The following is an 18421-nucleotide window of genomic DNA, read 5'->3' on the forward strand; positions in this document are numbered from 1 at the left end:
GAAGTTGTGAATTTTTTTTTAAAGTTGTAAACGCCGTCTTCCGCCCCCCCCCCCCCCCCCCCCCCCCCATGAAATTCAACAGCTAAAAATCTGAATCCACACTTATCTCATAATGCAAATCCCTACCCATGTTGTGTTTACTTGCAGAACATCTAACTTGGTCCTATTCACAAATCTAGGCCCTTTAATAGTCTCAATTCCATAGACACTCAGTTCCCAGCTTAATGGAACTATTTCCACAGACCAACACAATATGTTCAAAATAAATAACATTTTAATCGTACCACCGGCAGTTTGTTTCTCAACCCATTTCGAATGACAATATTCATCCATACCAAACAAAACTATTACACTATAGAGCACATACATTTAACATGACGATATACATAAGTCTTTTGGTAAAAATAGAGTTAATTTCAGTCCTTTCTCTGCGTTCAAAATGACCAAGTTCCTTTGAACTCTAAACTTTTGACAATGCATCTGAAACTACATTTTCTCATTCAGTAATAAACTGCAACTCAACATTCTGATTTCAAAACTTTTCCAGAAATATCAAAGGATGATGGTCTATATAAATAATTGTGGAGGATTGCTTGCAATATAAATTTTGAAATGTTGCAAAGCTAACCCTAACCACCACAGGCAATGATGGTGAAGATCCACAGAATCCACGACAAAGAATGATTGAGGTGTGCGAAGAGCACGCGGTCATGCAAGTGGCAAGGACGCACCATTCGCTTGTACCAGGACATTGGGGTGGACCTGGCCAAGCAGCGGGCAGAATTTAGGTGGCCAAAGCGACACTGTTTAAAAGCAAGATGTGATTTGGCATGCTGTGCCCAGCTAGACTCGAGTCACATTTCGGGGCAAAGAAAACTATTTCAATACATCAGAGGAGGCAAGCGGCTTCGTCCAAAAGAACAAGCTCGGGGGGGAAAAAGCAGTGAGCGACAAAGAACCTTAATGCGGACTTTCAGAGTCCAGTGGGGAAAAGGGTAACTGCACCTGGGGATGTGGGAGGAGGGGGATTGGGAGTCAGAAGGGATGGATACAAAAGAATCCATTTCTGGGGTAGCCACTACACTAGCGAGCAAGCAAGGGGGTTAGAAGGAATGGGGAGTGCCTGGCAGGAGGGAGGGGTAGAGATACAAACAAGGGGGGACGGGTGAGAGGCAAGGCGGAGGTGGTAATGGGGGAGCAAGGAAAGGGAAGGGGGGACTGTATGGTCAGAAGGCCTCAGTGGGGGGGATGGGCGAGGGAGTGGAGGGGAAGGATAGGTAGAATATTGGTTACAACAGGTCGCATGTGGAAATGGTTGGATAGAGTGTTATGGGCCAGGGTTTAGAGAACCCCAAAGTGTATCATGGAGTTCACCTGACCCACAACTTTTAATAGATTGTGGCATGGGGAGCACACGGCCCACTCTACAGGTGTGGTACAGCAGAAATGGAAAAGTATTTTTTAAAGCAAAACAATGTTTAATCTATGAATTCAAGTTCACCGTTTTAAAACATACAGTAAACATCTGAGCAACCATTAATTCAAATAAAACCCCCGAAGAATACAACACTAAGTAATCCTTTAAGCTTTCCTTTTAACATCCATAAGACGTAAAAAAAACATAACCTTTAACAGAAGCACATCAGGTTAAAGATACTACTGAGAACATTTATAATTCTGAATTCACGAAATGATCAAGAGATAGTCTTTTCATGGCAGAGAGAACAACAGTACACCTTCTTTGTCTGGTTTCAGCTCCAACACTGAAAAACGAAACCAAAAAAACACACACACCCAAGCTTTTCTCAAAGTGAAACTAAAAAGCAGAACCAGAGCCAGAGCTCAGCTCCAGCCAGAGCTCAGCTCCACCCACACTCTGACATCACTGCAGTAACATGAGCTGCCAAACATTTCTTAAAGTGACATTCTCATGAAAAGAGGAAGGAGATGATGGCCACCGTGGCCCATGAACAAACAGAAACCCCGGCTTGCAGTTGCACGTCCATGAGGTAAGTATGGCTGACCCCATAGGAGGGGGGACAGAAATCACCCCCCCCCATCATAATAATGGCCTGGAACGTGAGGGTACTCAACGGACTGGTGGAAAGATACAGAGTGTTCGCCTATCTTAAAAACCTGAGGGTCGATGTAATCTTTTCACAGCCACATTTAAGAGAGAGGAACCAACTGAGGGTAAGCAAAAGTTGGGTGGGCAGACATATCAGGTGTGCTTTGACACAAGGGCGAGGAGAGTGGTCACATTGAATAGCATTTACAGCGACCATTGATGCCACAAATTCTGTTGAGTTCTCCCTCTGTGCCCTCCAGTAACATAACGATCTGTAGGTTCTGCTGATGCGACCTGTTTTCTTGGTCATCTTCCCAAGGCTGGAATTGAACCCGGGTCCCTGGCACTGTAAGGCAGCTGTGCTAACCATTGTGTCAGCGTGCTATCCTTGCAAATGCTCCCTGCGTTAAGGCACAAAGGGCTGGATTCTCCGCACCCCGATGCCTGGGCCAGCGCGGGGGCGGAGAATCCATTTTCCTGCAAGGAATTGTGACCGGCCTCGGTTCCCTGATTCTGCGGGCCCCGAAAAATGGCGTACCCGGGTAGTATGCCGGGCCGCATCTCACCTACCTGGGGCCATTGCCAGAGGCCCGCTCTGCCATTCTCCGCCCCCGAACGGCTGAAGTCCCGATGGCGTGGATCTAATATCTGCAGACTCAGTCTGCGGCCGCCCTGGTCGGGGGCGGGCCGATCGGAGGCCAGGGGGAGCCTTATAGGCGGTCGGGGAATGTTTGTGCAGGGGATGAGTGTCGGGCGTGTGGCCGATTCGGGGGGGGGGGTTCTTTTTTGGCTCCAACTCCGCGGTCCGAATCCGCCATGGAGCACGGTATGGCCGCTGGAGGCCACCGCTGTTCGCTTACAAGGCCTCCGACCCGGAAATGTGGTGTCCGTATCTGCAGCAAAAGCTGCTAGGTCTACGTCAGGTCCCTGCTAGCCCCCAGCAGGGCTAGGAATTTGTGTTCCTTTCATGCCAGCTTTTCTGGCATGAAACTCCACCGTCTTGATGCCGGCGTAGGGACATAGTCCCAATAATGAAGAATCCAGCCACATTACTTGTCCCACTATTTTTCACTGTGTCCGTCTTTGAATCTGGCCCTTGGTTTCTCGGCCTATCACTTTTTTTATTCCCCTTTCTGTCATTTGTTTTTATCCTTGAACCTCATGAGCACTACCTACCAACCTGCTCTGCAATAGCAATGTCCAGATTTCTTATGGCCATTTTATTGCTTTCCTGCCTTCTCAGATGAAATAATGAATGCCTCTACATCTTTTTCCTCAAACTTTAGCAGGGCTTTCACAAATTTAAACCTCTCCCCCCTAAACTCTGGTCTGGACAAGTTCTGCTCCACCTTTTGGTGCCTCTTTTAATTTCTAGCCTTTTAAGCTGGTAATCCCTCTCTCTAACCTTTTGTATTTTCTCCTTTTCTAATTTATCCTATTCCAATTGCCTTCACTATTTTTTTTCTTCTCGGCCTCTTGCCTTTTCCTGCTCATGACTCCCTGCTTACTCCCTTTGAAATGCCTGTTCCTTTTCCTTTTCTTCCAATTCAAGTTTTTTTCCATTTGCAACTGAACTTGGCCAATTCTATTCTCGTGACTCATCCCTTGGAGAACTAAGTCGCTCTGGCATCTCTTCCAATTTCACTATTATCTCAACTATGTCTGCATTCCTTGGCCCTACGGTTAATTCTAACCGCAACTTAGCTGCCAATTCCATTAGCTGAGCTTTGGTTACTTTTTGTAAACCAGCCAGAGTTGCACCTTCCACTTGCAGAAAGGTTTTAGCCATTGCCAAAGCCATTTTGCAGTCCAACTACTTTAAAATCCCTCAACGCCAACTCCTGAGTACAGTGTTCTCGCACTTGTAGCCTTTGGATTCACCAACTCCAAGCCAATCAAGGCAATTTTAATCCTGCAAAGAGTCCTCAATTTTCTTATGCAGGTGGTAATTGCCAAATCTCAAAGGGACATTGATAAGTTAAGTGAGTTGGCAAAAATCTGACAAACGGAGTATAATGTAGGCAAATGTGAAATTGTCCATTTTGGCAGGAAGAATAATAAAAGAGACTTATTATCTAAATGATGAGAGATTGCAGAGCTCTGAGATGCAAGCAGAGGGATCTTGGTGTCTTAATGCATGAATCACAAAAGGCCAGGATACAGTGGGGGGAATTGATTACAAAAGTAGGGAGGTTATACTTTAGTTGGTGAGACCACAGTGAGAGTATTATGTACAGTATTGGTCTCTTTGAGGAAAGATGTAAATGTGTTCATAGTTCAGAGGTTTACTAGACTAATGCCTGGAATGTTCAGATTGTCTTATGAGGAAAGGCTGGGCAGGCTAGGTATGTATTTGCTGGAGTTTAGAAGAGTAAGAGACGACTTTTAAAAAAAATATATATTTTTTATTCTCTTTTTTCACATTTTCTCCCAAATTTACACCCACCAACAATAAACAATAATCAGTAACAAATATGTCAATCCCCATATCAATAACAACGATCCCATCCTCCCACCAAACCCCAAACATTAGCCCGCATGTTCACATAAACAAATGACAAAAAGGGATCAGGAATCACCCATAGTCACCATCGACACACGCCGCCCCCTCCCCCCAATCCTCCCACCCACCTCCCCCAACCAATGTTCAATGTTATCCAGTTCTTGAAAGTGCATGATGAATAATGCCCATGAATTGTAGAACCCCTCCATCCTTCTCCTCAGTTCAAACTTAACCTTCCCAAGGGTCAAGAATTCCAATAAGTCCCCCCCCGCCATGCCAGGGCACAGGGTGGGGAGGTTGCTCTCCATCCCATCAGGATCCGCCTTCGGGCGATCAATGAGGCGAAGGCTACAACATCTGCCTCCGCACCCATTTCCAACCCTGGCTGGTCCGGCACACCATATATGGCCTCCCAGGGGCCCGGATCCAGTTTCACGTGCACCACTTTAGAAATTACCCTAAAAGCCTCCTTCCAGTAATCCTTTAGCTTTGGACAGGACCAAAACATATGAACGTGATTAGCGGGCCCCCCCCCCCCCCCCCCCCCCCCGCAACGCTCACACACATCTTCTACTCCTTCAAAGAATTGGTTCATCTTCGTCCTCGTGAAGTGTGCTCTGTATACCACCTTCAGCTGTATCAACCCCAACCTCGCGCACGAGGTGGAGGCGTTCACTCTCCGGAGCACCTCACACCAGAACCCCTTTCCATAGCCTCTCCCAACTCTTCCTCCCACTTTGCTTTGATCCCTTCCAGTGGCGCCTTCTCCTCTTCCAAAATAGCTCCGTAAACCACTGACACTACCCCCTTCTCCAATCCCCCTGTCGTCAGAACCTCCTCCAGCAATGTGGAGGCCGGCTCTACTGGGAAGCTCTGTATCTCCTTTCTGACAAAATCTCGAACCTGCATGTAATCCTTCCCTCAATCTCTCTGCAAAAAGCCTTTGACAGGAAAATCGGTAGGTATTGAACAATTATCAGAAATCGTGGCAACACATTAATTTTAACCGCCTGTACCCGACCAGCCAGTGACAGAGGGAGACCTTGCCAGCTTTCACTCTCCCCACCAAACTAGAAATGTTGTACCTGCGGAGCCACCCCCCCCCCCCCACTCCCCCCCCACTCCTGGGCAACCTGCACCCCCAGGTACGTAAAGTGAGTCCCTGCCCTACGGAATGGCAGCCCCCCACCCTGCCCCCCCCCCCCCCCCCCCCCCGGCCGAGACACCACAAAATACTCAGTCTTGTCTAGATTTTGTTTGTACCCCGAGAAAGACCCAAACACTCGAAGCAGTTCCAATATTCCCCCTATCGACACACTCGGTTCCGACACGTATAACAGCAAATCATCGGCATACAAGGACAGCCTATGTTCTTCCCCCCACCCCCCCCCCCCCGCACTATTCCTTTCCATACCCCCGAACTACTTAATGCGATGGCCAACGGCTCAATCGCGAGCGCAAACAGCAGGGGGGACATAGGACATCCCTGCCTAGTCCCACGGTGGAGAGAAACGTATCACGAGCTGATGTTGTTTGTGCGGACACTCGCCCTCGGCTCCTTATATAGTAGCTTTACCCAGTTCACAAACCTTGGTCCAATCCCAAACCGCTCCAGAACTGCCATCAAGTACCCCCATTCTACCCGGTCAAACGCCTTCTCAGCGCCCAATGCCACAACCACCTCTGTTTCCTTCCCCTCCGCCGGTGCCATAACGCAATTCAATACCCTTTTAACGTTTGAAAAGAGCTGCCTCCCTCTCACGAACCCGTACAGTTGAAACCTACATATTCCTTAATTACCTTTTCAATTTTGTCACAGAACACTTGGTTCTCCAAAGTCCCACATCTAATTTTCACCCCGGCCTCTGCGCTACCCCCTTCTCCAGTACCATATCCACCCAATGCGGAGCACGATCTGACACTGCAATTGCCGAATGTTCCGACCCCTTAACCCCAGCCAGCAAATCCTTTCCCACCACAAAAAAGTCGATCCGCGAGTATACCTCATGGACTGCTGAGAAAAACGAGTACTCCCGTTCCCTCGGGTGCAGAAACCTCCAAGGGTCCACCCCTCCCATTTCCACCATTAGCCCAGCCCTGATGGGTCCAGCGAGCGCGGCCGTGATTTGTCCAACCTTCGATCCTGCACCAAGTTCTAGTCCCCCCCCCCCACTATCAGTTTGTGTGTGTCCAAGTCGGCAATGGCCCCAAACACCTTCTTTGCGAATCCCACATCGTCCCAATTGGGACCGTATACACTTAACAGCGCCCCTCGAGTGCCCCTGTCACAATCACATATCTACCCCCCTGATCTGCCGCCACCTTCTCCATCTGGAAGCGTACCCTTTTGCTGACCAGCACCGCTACCCCTCGAGCCCTTCCATCAAATCCGGAGTGAAACACTTGGCTGACCCAGCCCTTTTTAAGTCTCACCTGGTCCTTCACCCTCAAGTGAGTCTCCTGCAGCATTGCTACATCGGCTTTCAAACTTTTTTTTTAAAAAAATGTTTTATTGAAGTTTTTCCAATCAGCGTTTTTACATAACAAAAATAGAAATACAGATAGTAATAAAAAATAACAATAAGTATAGCCCAAAGCTTACAATAAAACAGAATAAGGTGGGTTTTGTCTCCATGCCCAACTCACATTATATCAACAGTACCCCCCCCCCACCTTCCCCTCCCCTACCCAGACGCCAGACACCACCCTATCCTGGATCCTACATGGTGGCAGCCACGGGAATGTCCCCACCTGTTTTCTAAGGAAGTGGGCAGGCCGAACCTCTCCTCCAGTGCCTGCATGCTGGGGAAAGTCCCGTCTATAAATAGGTCCCCCATCCTCCTAATACCTGCCCTATACCAGCCTTGGTACCCCCCATCCATCCTACCCAGAGCAAATCTGTGGTTATTCCGTATCGGGGTCCACACCGAGGCCCCCTCCTCTCCCCTGTGTCTCTCCACTGCCCCCAAATAATCAGTGCCGCCGCCACCACCGGACCTGTGGTGTATCGCGCCGGCGACAACGGCAGCGGAGCCGTGACAAGTGCCCCTAGACTGGTGCCTCTACACGACGCTGCCTCCAGCCGCCTCCACGCCGCCCCCTCCTCCATCATTCATTTCCTAATCACGGCCACATTGGCCGCCCAGTAATAACTGCAGAAGTTCGGCAGAGCCAGTCCTCCCCCCCCCCCCACCCCCCAGGCTACGCTCCAAGAATACCCTTTTGACTCGCGGGGTTTTATTGGCCCACACAAATCCCGTAACAATTCTATTCACCCGCTTAAAGAAGGACTTGGGGATGAAAATGGGGAGGCACTGAAATACGAAGGGGAACCTGGGGAGAACCGTCATCTTCACAGTCTGCACCCGCCCCGTCAGGCAAAGCGGGTGCATATCCCACCTTTTGAACTCTCCCTTCATCTGCTCCACTAGCCGGGTTAAGTTGAGCCTGTGCAGGGCATCCCAGTTCCTGGCCACTTGTATCCCCAAGTACCGAAAGCCCCTCTCCACTATCCTGAGCGGGAGCTCCCTCAGTCTCTCCTCCTGGCCCCTACCATGGACCACGAACAGCTCACTCTTCCCCACGTTCAACTTATACCCCGAGAACCTCCTGAAGTCCCCCAGGATCCGCATGACCTCCCCCATCCCCTTTAACGGATCCGAAATATACAACAGCAGGTCATCCGTGTAGAGGGAGACCCGGTGCTCCTCCCCTCCGCGCACCAGCCCCCTCCAATCCCCCGAAGTCCTGAGCGCAATGGGCAACGGCTCAATTGCCAGGGCAAACAGCAACGGGGACAGGGGACACCCCTGCCTCGTCCCCCAGTGTAGCCTGAAATACTCTGACCTTAGCCGGTTCGTGGACACACTCGCTACAGGGGCCTGATACAGCAGCTTGACCCACCCTATAAATCCCTCCCCAAATCCAAACCTGCCTAGCGCCTCCCACAGATACTCCCACTCCACCCTGTCAAAGGCTTTCTCCGCGTCCATCGCAGCCACCACCTCCACCTCCGCCCCCCCCCCCTCCGACGGCATCATGATAATACCTCCGAGGGCATCATGATAATATTCAGGAGCCTCCTCACATTCGCGTTCAGCTGCCTGCCCTTAACAAACCCCGCCTGGTCCTCCCCAATCACTCCCGGGACACAGTCTATTCTGGTGGCCAGAATTTTTGCCAACAGCTTGGCATCCACGTTCAGGAGCGATATCGGCCTGTAGGACCCACATCTTCAGGATAAGCAAGATCAATGCCGGCGACATTGTCGGAGGGAGGATCCCTTTCTCCTTTGCCTCACTGAAGGTTCTCGTCAGGAGCGGGCTCAACAGCTCCGAGAACTTCTTATAAAATTCTACGGGGAAGCCGCCCGGGCCCGGGGCCTTGCCCGTCTGCATGCCTGCCAGCCCCCTGACTACCTCCTCCAACCCAATCGTGGGCCCCCAGTCCCTCCACCCACTCTGCTTCCACCCTTGGGAACCTCAACCGGTCCACCGCCTCATCCCTTCCCCCTCCCTGGGGGGTTCCGACTCATATAACCTCCCGTAGAACTCCCTGAAGACTTCATTGACCCTCTCTGGGCTCAGCACCATGTTGCCTTCCCTATCCCGCACTCCCCCAATCTCTCTGGCCGCCTCCCTCCTGCGCAGCTGGTGCGCCAGCATCCTACTCGCCTTCTCCCCATCCTCATAAGCTGCCCCCTTCGCTTTCCTCAGCTGCGCCTCCACCTTCCCCGTGGTCAGCAAGTCAAACTCCGCCTGTAATTTCCGGCGCTCGTTCAACATCCCCCCCTCTGGGGCCTCCGCGTACCTCCTATCTACCCTGAGTATCTCTCCCACCAGTCTCTGCCTCTCCGCCCTCTCCTTCTTCTCTCTGTGGGACCTAATGGAGATTAACTCTCCCCTACTGACCGCCTTCAGAGCCTCCCAAACCACTGCCGCCGTCACCTCTCCTGTGTCGTTCGCTCCCACATAATTCTCAATACTCCTCCTTATCTGCCGACACACCTTTTCGTCCACCAGCAGCCCCACATCCAGTCGCCAGAGAGGGCGCTGACCCCGCTCCGCCCCCAGTCGCAGGTCCACCCAGTGCGGGGCATGGTCCGAGACCGCAATGTCCGAGTATTCTACCCCCTCCACCCTCAGGATTAACGCCCTACTCAGCACAAAGAAGTCTATTCGCGAATAGACTTTATGGACATGGGAGAAAAAGGAAATCTCCTTCGTCCTTGGCCGCGTAAACCTCCAGGGGTCCACTCCCCCCATCTGGCCCATGACTCCCACAAGGCCCTGGCTGCCGCCGGCCTCATTCCCGTTCTGGACTTGGATCGATCCAAGCTCGGATCCAGGACCGTATTAAAGTCCCCTCCCATAATCAGGTGACTTATCTCCAAGTCCGGGATCCTACCCAACACGCGCCTCATAAAGTTCGCATCGTCCCAGTTCGGGGCATATACATTCACTAACACCACCCGGGCCCCCTGCAGCTTGCCACTCACCATTATATACCTGCCCCCCTTGTCCGCCACGATGCTCCCCGCCTCAAATGTCACTCGTTTACTGACCAAAATGGCCACCCCTCTAGTCTTGGAGTCTAACCCTGAATGAAATACCTGTCCCACCCATCCTTTCCTCAGCCTCGTCAGTTCCGCGAGCTTTAAGTGCGTCTCTTGCAACATGGCCACGTCCGCCTTCAACCCCTTAAATGCGAGAACATGCGGGACTGCTTGACCGGCCCATTCAGGCCCCTCACGTCCCACGTGATCAGCCTGGCCAGGGGGTTGACCACCCCCCCCCCATCCCACCGACTAGCCATCTCCCTTTTTCGGCCAGCCGCGTGCCCCCGCCTCCCTCCTCCAGCTCTCCTCCCGGCGGCCCCCCCCGGCCGATTCTCCATCCATACCCCTCACCTGGCTCCCCTTCAGTCAGCAAAACAGCACCCCCCCCCCCCCCCCCAACAGCCCCCCCTGATGAACGACCACGCCTCATCTGGGGTATCAATATAGTGTTGCCTGTCCTGGTATGTTACCCACAGTCTCGCCGGGTGCAGGAGCCCAAACTTCACCCCTTTGCCCTGGAGGACCGCCTTCGCCCGGTTAAAACCTGCACGCCTCCTCGCCAGCTCAGCTCCCAGGTCCTGGTAAATTCGGATCTCGCCATTCTCCCACTGACTGCTCCGCTCTTTCTTCGCCCACCGCAGGACTCGCTCCCGGTCTGCCAAGCGCTGAAACCGTATCACCAGCGCCCTCGGTGGCCCGTTTACCCTTGGCTTTCTGGCGAGAACCCTGTGCGCGCCATCCAGCTCCAAGGGCCGCGGGACGGCCCCCGCGCCCATCCGTGTCCCCAGCATTGCAGTCACATACGTGCTCGCGTCCGCCCCCTCCGCTCCTTCAGGAACGCCCAGGATCCGCAGATTGTGGGTCCGAGACCTGCACTCAAGGTCATCCAGCCTCTCCTGACAGCTCTTATGGAGCGCCTCGTGCGTCTCCACCTTCACCACCAGGCCCAGGATCGCGTTATCGTTCTCCGTCACCTTCCTCCCCACCTCCTTGATCGCTTTCTCCTGTGCCTTCTGGGTCACCACAATTCTTTCCATGGAGGCCAGCATCTCCGTTTTCAGCTCCATGAAGCAGTTTTTAAGGAGCGCCTGCTGTTCTCTGGCCCACTGGGCCCACACTTCCCGATCTTCTCCGGCCGCCATTTTGTCCTCCCGGACCTTCTCGGCCTTCTTCCCCGGGTTCGTGCGTCTGCCAGCTCCGCTCCTGGTCCTCTCCATGCACCACCGGGGGGAGCCTCTCCCACGTCCTTTCCCACGCCGGTCCCTCCTGTCAATTACTGCCGCCGCTCCTTTTAGCGGCCCGAAAAACCCATCCCGGCGGGAGCTGGCCTTGGCGCGACCTCGCAGGTCATGGCCGCTACTGGAAGTCCCGGCTTTCAAACTTTTAAGATGCGCACGCACCCTTGACCGGACCTCCTAACCCCCTCACGTTCCAGGTGCTATCCTAACTGGGTGTCTCTCAACCCCCCCCCCGCACCCTTCTTATCCACCATCATCATACCACTGGGCCCTGCCCCATGAGTCTGACCCACCCCTGTCCATTATTAACATCAAACCTCTTCACCCCCTCCCAAAACTCCCCCCTACATTTCCTCGCGAAAAATCATCTCCCAGCATCGATCCCTCCCCCCCCCCCCGCCCCGCTCGCCTCGTAGGCCCATCGAAACCTGCTAACCAGGCTCCAATGTCCGCAGCCCTCCTCGCACCTCAACTCTGTTCACTAGCCGACTTTAGTTAGCTAGCGTGGGTGGTTCCCCCCGCCAAGATATACCGTCCCCTCCCACACAGTCCCAGAGAAAGAAAAAACAAAAACAACAATCCAACCCATACAATCCACTAAGCTAAGATATAACCGTCGCAACACAGAAAGCCAATCAACCCGACCAATAACTTGAACTCTGTAACAATGTGAAGAGAAGTAAATTACAATACACGTCAGTAAAAAGAAAGTTATAGCATTTATACATTTTCCAGGTCCCCAATCACAGTCCACAGTCTCTCTCCCAGCTCCGCTCCTCACGTCTATCCCAAGCCTCCTGCCCTCACAAACGCCTCAGCCACCTCCGCTGTCTCAAAATAAAAGTCTTTGGCATCATACGTCACCCTCCGCTTCGCCGGGTATACCATACCAAATCGCACCCCCTTTTTGTACAGTGCCGCCTTCACTCGCCCGAACGCCGCTCGTCTTTTTGCCAACTCCACCGTCAGGTCCTGGTAGATTTGAACTCCAGCACCACCCGACTGCACCTCGCACTTCTGCTTCGCCCAGCTTAACACCTTCTCCTTCATGCAGTACTTATGGAAGCAGATAATTACTGCTCTTGGCGGCTCATTCACTTTGGGCTTCGGCCTTAATGACCGATGAGCTCGGTCCAGTTCCTACCAGGAGGGGTTCTCACCCTCCCCCATCAGCTCCGCCAACCTCTTAGCGAAGTACTCTGTTGGCATTGGACCCTCTGCCCCTTTGGGCATGCCCACAATTCTCAGATTGTGCCGCCTCGAGCGGTTCTCCAAGTCCTCGAGCTTTGCTCGGAGTCCTCCGTTTACCTCCACCACCTTCCGCAGCTCGTCCCCCATCGAGGTGAGCTGGTCGCTGTGCTGCGACACGGCCTCCTCCACTTCCTTCATCTTCTCGCCCTGCTCTCTCACATCGGCCGATGTCTTTGCCACAGATACCCTCACCGGGGCGATTGCCTCCTCCACCAATGACTTCAATGTGACCGCCATGTCCTTCCTCAAAGCCTCCAAGTGCCTCGCAAACTGCTTTTCCAGCTCCACCGCCATCACCTCGGTCACCTTCTCCACCGTACGTAGTGCGGCCCCACCATGCGGTCTGGCATCCGCTATTTTGTCAGCACTTTTGCTGGTCCTCTCATTCAACGGCGAGCCCACGTTTCCTCCCTTCCTCAATGCTGCTTTTCGCATCCTTTAGCGGTTTATTATTTTTCCTTTTTTTTTCTCCCACCCTTCTTTCCTTATTCAATCTTTTTTTTCTTATTGTTTCTTTATCGAAAAAACAAACAAAAAAATGTTTTTCCTTCAAAAATTGCTCCAGAATATCCCTGGGGCTGGACTTCAATCTTCTCACCACATTCTAGGCGGGAGCCATCGATGTGGGACATCTCACCTGCATCGCGCCCTGGCTTCGGGCCTACCGCCTCGGCCTCCGTTTATCTCCGCCCCTGCTGCTCCAACCTCTGGGCGCACTGGGCCCGACACCCGCACGAGGTTCCTTGCCGGTTTTCAAACCGGCCCTGCTTGCTACCCGGGACGGCCCCAAAGGCTGCCAATAATCGGGGGGGGGGGAGCGAAGAATCGGGGAAACTCCCGAAAGTGCCGCAAATAGTGACCACCGGCGGGAGCTCTTCTCGATGCGGCCGACCCACTTGCAAACGCCACTGGAAGTCCGAAGAGTAAGAGACGACTTGACCCAAACTTTTAAGATTCTCTTACAAAGTGTTGGTGCAGACTCGATCGTCCGAATGGCTTCCTTCTGCACTGTAAGGTTTCTATGATTCTCTGGCATATTGACAAGGTGGATGTGGAGAGCATGTCGCTTCTTAGAGAATCTACAACTATGGGCAACTTTAAAAATAAGGGGTCACTCATTTAAGACAGAGATGAGGAGAACCTTTTCTCTGTGGGTTGTAAGTCTCTGGAATACTCTTCCCCAAATGACAGTGAAAGCAGAACCTTTGAATAATTTTAACGCAGAGGTAGATAGATTCTTGGTTAACATGGGGGTGAAAGATTATCGGGGGTTTGATAGTGTTAGGACACTGTTGTAAAACCTTGTCTGTTCTGTGTCTTCTGTTAATCCTGGTCCTGCTGCCTGCCTTCAATCTACCGTCTTCTTGCTAGCTGCTGCAACACTGAGATTTCCATTTAAACTACAGATTTTGGGCACACTGATACATCCCTGTTCGAATGGACCAGACCAAAACATCTCCTTTGACTTCGATGGCAGAACCTGTGATGTCAATTTGATAGACAGTCAATCGGTGAATGTAGAATTCTCAGCCATCTCTTATAGTTGCCAGGGATTGTTGGAGCTTTACAGAACTTATGCAACAGGAGAAGCCAGGGCCATTTTGCCCATGCAGCGAAGACACAGGCCAGGAAGCACTGGGGAGGCACCCTCTCTCTGCTGCTCTCTCTCCCTTGGCCAGGCGATTTCTAAAATCTCCAAGCCAGTTCGGTGAGAGCTCTCCTATTAAAAAGTCACAAACAGCACTCAGCTCTCTGCAAACTTTCAGATTTAAAGCCCAGTAATAAGACAAACACAGAGGAGTGGAAAGGGGCAAAATTAATAAGGATTAAGGTCAAAAGATAAGAGTCCTTGCTTCAGCTGATGAGTTCTTCAGCGCACTTTCTTCACAGTATGAACATGGTTTAAAGTCTCTGGTCTACCATCCGTAATGATCATCCTTGCAGATAGAAATGTCTTACTCACAGCTTTTCCAAGAAAGCCTGTGCTATAAACCTCTATGGTTCTTTACCCCTATGGGTTCAGAAATGATCAATTCCATTGTAAAATTGTATATAATTTTGCAAGACATTCATTAAGAAAATAAAAAGAAGATCCACAACAAAGCCAAAGGAATGTTATCAGGGACATTTAAGAATAGGAGTGTGGGGAAAATACAGTTGCTTTGTCTCTCAGTTCAGCCAATAATGGGAAGTAGCTCAAACCCAATCTAGTCAATGAGCCTCTCGTTTCCACTCCTACCCTGGGTATGTTGCAAAGTTGCAAGGCATGCATTATTTTTTGTATGGAAATTTAATATGATCGTTCATATTGGGGGAACATACTGGAACACTTTAAAATGAATACATTAATCAAATTAGCACTTTATTGTCATGTGTGCTGGAAAAATCATTGCATGTATTGTGCTGTTAGATTCCGTGAATAGTTCACAAATATGCTAGCTCTAAAAGGTTAAAATTATTTTCTTTTTATGTAATTTTTTTTTAAGCAACTGATGTTCCACCCTGACAGTGCTGAAACCTGCTGTAAATGTAATTGTTGGCTTGGTAACATAATAAAAAATGGAACAAGGCTTATCTGGATGTAATTCTCTACTCCAGACCTAATACTTAGGTCAATGATGAGTGAGGTTAATGATGAGTAAACTGCATTGCAGTGGTGTAGAATCTGCTGTATTTTTAAATTCAGCATCCCATATCACTTTGAAACAGGAAATCTGACATTGGACTGCAATATATTGTACACTTTGAAAGTGACCATACTACCAAATTATCAGGTGTATTCCTGTGCGAGACATTATTGGTCCAGGGAGATCTGTCCAGCTAAGTCACTCCACCCAAAAGTACAAAATCTCCCTAATTTAAACACCCTCAGATTTCAGCTGCTGCATCAGAAAGTATAATTTGGCCAAGACTTCTAACTGCTAAAGTTCCTGAGCTCAGCACCGATCACTGGTAGAACGGTCAAAGAGGCATGGGAGGAAGGTAATGGGAAGTTGAGAGAAACCAAATTGTGCTTTTGCCTCCTAACATTTAGATTTGCTGGCCAAGGTGTAGGCTCTGATCTAACACTGCCCCTCAACTAAATAATGGTGCAGGGGGTAATCTAATCTATGGAGAGGAAATGCAGTGAGTGTTTAGTCAGATGTTTAGCACATGGCAAGAGCGCGGAGTTGAATGAATATTTGATCTGTTACTTGGTTTGCTGGACGAGGGAGAACTTATGCTGCTTAAAATGCTAGTTCTTTGACATCCCACTGACACACTGGAGGACGGAGATTGTGAGCTTGTTTAGTGTCTCACATGCGTTGTTCTGCTACAAATGGTAACCATTATGAGAACCATGTTTTCAATTACTCATCGCTTCGACTGCATTGCATTGTGCGCGGACACTAAATACTTGTGGTGGGGGAAAAGAAATACGGGCTGGATTTTCCCAAAAATGGGGCTATGTCCCCACGCCGGCATAAAAACGCTGGCGTTTCACTCCAGACTTTCATGAAAAAAGTAAAGAGCAATTCACTTACTGTCAGGGGGCTGGCAGGGACCCGGAGTAATTCTCACAGCTTTAGCCGCGGATACGGGCCCCCCGCACTTACGGTTCCAAGTCCGTGCATGCGCACAGCGGGGGCCTCCAGCGGCTGCGCCGAACGCGCTGGCAGACTCAGCTGGCGCACCTGGACCAACAAATAAGGTCCCCCCCCCCCCCCCCCTCCCGGTGCTTGATCCCCTTCCCTCCCATTGATGACACCTACTTTTGAAAGCCTGCGACCACTGCAGAGTTTCAAACACCTTTTGCAGCCCTGAGTTGTGTGCACAGCCTAAGCTGGACGCTATAGAGATAGACCTTTATACTCATTTCAAAATGTTCTCAATGCTAAAGAAAATCTAATAATGAATAGTATCTGGCTTAATTGAGTTAACAAACCAAAAGGATATATTCAGCTGTACTTTGTGATCCTCTGTCACAAAAAACATATCTCTAAACATAATCACATTCGATCTTTATTATGTACCGAAGCATCTAACCAAAGCACTTTAAGTCCTTGGTGATGCCAAAGAGGATATACAACCAGTCACATTTCGTCAAATTCCAGAGATTTAATGAAAATATCCCATCACTGAATACAACTTAAAAGCACTGAAGTATTCTGGTCTCAGTTAGTTCAATATGTGTGTCCAACCCAACAACCCTGTATCAGAGCAAACCCCCACCGGTCACCGTTTCTTGCAGTGTTTTCTTTGTAACCAGTAGTGTAACTGGCTGCCTCAAACCCATTTGTATTTTCCCCCCCATCATGGCCTTCCTTGCTAAATGGTCCCATGAATCTATTTACCCATTGGGGGAAAAGATAGCTCCTGGCTCCCAATTTGTTACTTTTAAACTTTCATCCCATTTGAATCTTTCACAATCAACTTGCTTCGATTAATTTAGCCCATTTCCCATCATAACCCTGAATCCTTCCATTTACTTCAATTCAAATGGAAAAATCCATAAATTCCACTGATGGTGATTCCATATCACGGTCATTCCTTCCGTTAGAAGATGGCAGCGATATCAAGTGCCGAGGCCATGTATTATAAAACTGAATGACCAGAGTTAAGATCCGATTCGGGCAGGTTCTCTAACATTCTTTGCTAGGACTTCATTTTGCATTATTCCGCAATTGAACCTAGTAAAAAAAGGTCCCAAGGCACTTCAAGGAGCAATTCATAGAATCTCTGCAGTGCAGGAGGCCATTCGGCCCATCGAGTCTGCCCCGACCCTCTGAAAGAGTATTCCACCCAAGCTCACTTCTCCACCCTATCCCAATAACCCCTTAACCTAACCTACACATCTTTTTTGAACACTAAGGGGCAATTTAGCACAGCAAATCCACCTAACCTGCACATCTTTGGACTGTGGAAGGAAACCGGAGCACCCGGAGGAACCCCACACAGACACGGGGAGAATGTGAAAACTTCAGTGACACAAGGCTGGAATTGAACCTGGTCCCTGGTACTGCGAGGCAGCAGTGCTAATCACTGTGCCACCCAAATTATCAAACTAAATTTAACATCAAGTAAGGAGATGTTTTGATCGCTGATCAAACTTGGGTTTTAAAGAGAGGTGTTTTAATGAGCATCTACGCAAAGAGGAGGTAGGGAGAGTTAGGGAAGGAATTCCAGAACTTAAAAATTACAGCTGTAACTTTATTGCAGTGTTATGTAAGCCTGCTTGTGATAATAAAGATTATTTAAAAATTAATTAAAGGCAGAGCTGGCAATGATGGGAGCGAAGAAAATAAAAGATATGCAAGAGGTCAAACTTGGAGGGATTTTGAAACCCCTTCCCTTTTGTTTCTTCCGGCACTACTGATATTTAACATCTTGACATTGCCCAAGCAATATTCAAAACATCTCTTATTTAAACTTTGGTGCTGGATTGCACAGTAAATCATTACAACAGAATCACAATATGCATTTTGATATTGAACATAATGAAAAAGTTTAATTTAAGTATCACTGATATTTGAGAATGGAAGATTTTTCTAATCTTTCCATCAGGTCAAAATGAGACATTTCAGGTAAGTCATACATTGGTCAGTGTTTCCTCAGATTAGCTACTGTCCTGTGTCAATGAAACATTTTCTATTTCTAGACCCCACAACTCAAATGATAAAGACGCTCCATCCAACCTTCCTTTGTAATTTTTGTTTCTCAGGTTGTCTATTTTGCACTATTTATAAGAGCTTGAGGATTCTGATATATGCACTCGCTCAGATCCTTGGTCTATGAGTCACTTGATTCCTGAGCCATGCACAGTT

The 18421-nt window shown here is 49.8% G+C and overlaps 1 long non-coding RNA gene across 1 annotated transcript in view; it reads right to left on the bottom strand.

The window, feature by feature from the left end:
• Positions 1-16244, bottom strand: part of LOC140393297 (uncharacterized) — a 75916-nt gene extending 59672 nt beyond the window's left edge. The window contains exon 1 of the long non-coding RNA XR_011935571.1: positions 16142-16244. This is a non-coding gene — a long non-coding RNA (uncharacterized lncRNA). The remainder of the gene's footprint in view (positions 1-16141) is intronic.
• Positions 16245-18421: the final 2177 nt, after the last annotated feature.

Source organism: Scyliorhinus torazame, chromosome 16, assembly GCF_047496885.1.
Source record: "Scyliorhinus torazame isolate Kashiwa2021f chromosome 16, sScyTor2.1, whole genome shotgun sequence".
Classification (NCBI taxonomy): Eukaryota; Metazoa; Chordata; class Chondrichthyes; order Carcharhiniformes; family Scyliorhinidae; genus Scyliorhinus; species Scyliorhinus torazame.